This window comes from Nematocida displodere (genome assembly GCF_001642395.1).
Source record: "Nematocida displodere strain JUm2807 chromosome Unknown 18, whole genome shotgun sequence".
Classification (NCBI taxonomy): Eukaryota; Fungi; Microsporidia; genus Nematocida; species Nematocida displodere.
Genome location: NW_027138148.1, coordinates 1,718 through 1,978, shown reverse-complemented (window position 1 = coordinate 1,978; position 261 = coordinate 1,718).

Sequence of the window (261 nt, the reverse complement as noted above, 5' to 3'; positions counted from 1 at the left end):
GGTGCTGGGATAGTTCGGGAATAGGTATGTGTCGGTCTTCAGTGGCCTTGGCAGCAAGTGTGGCTTGGGGGGTGGTACTTACAGAGGGCAGAGGGATGTGCTCGGGTTCTTCCTTGTGTTGGGACAGGGTCTCTGCGGGTGCTATCAGGTGTGTGCTGGTGAAAATACTGGGCGAGGCCTGGTCTGCCTCGACCTCGGGTGGCTCTATTGCTTGAATGTGTTCGGGTCGGATTGTGGCGTCTAGGGCATTGTTGGTCTTTG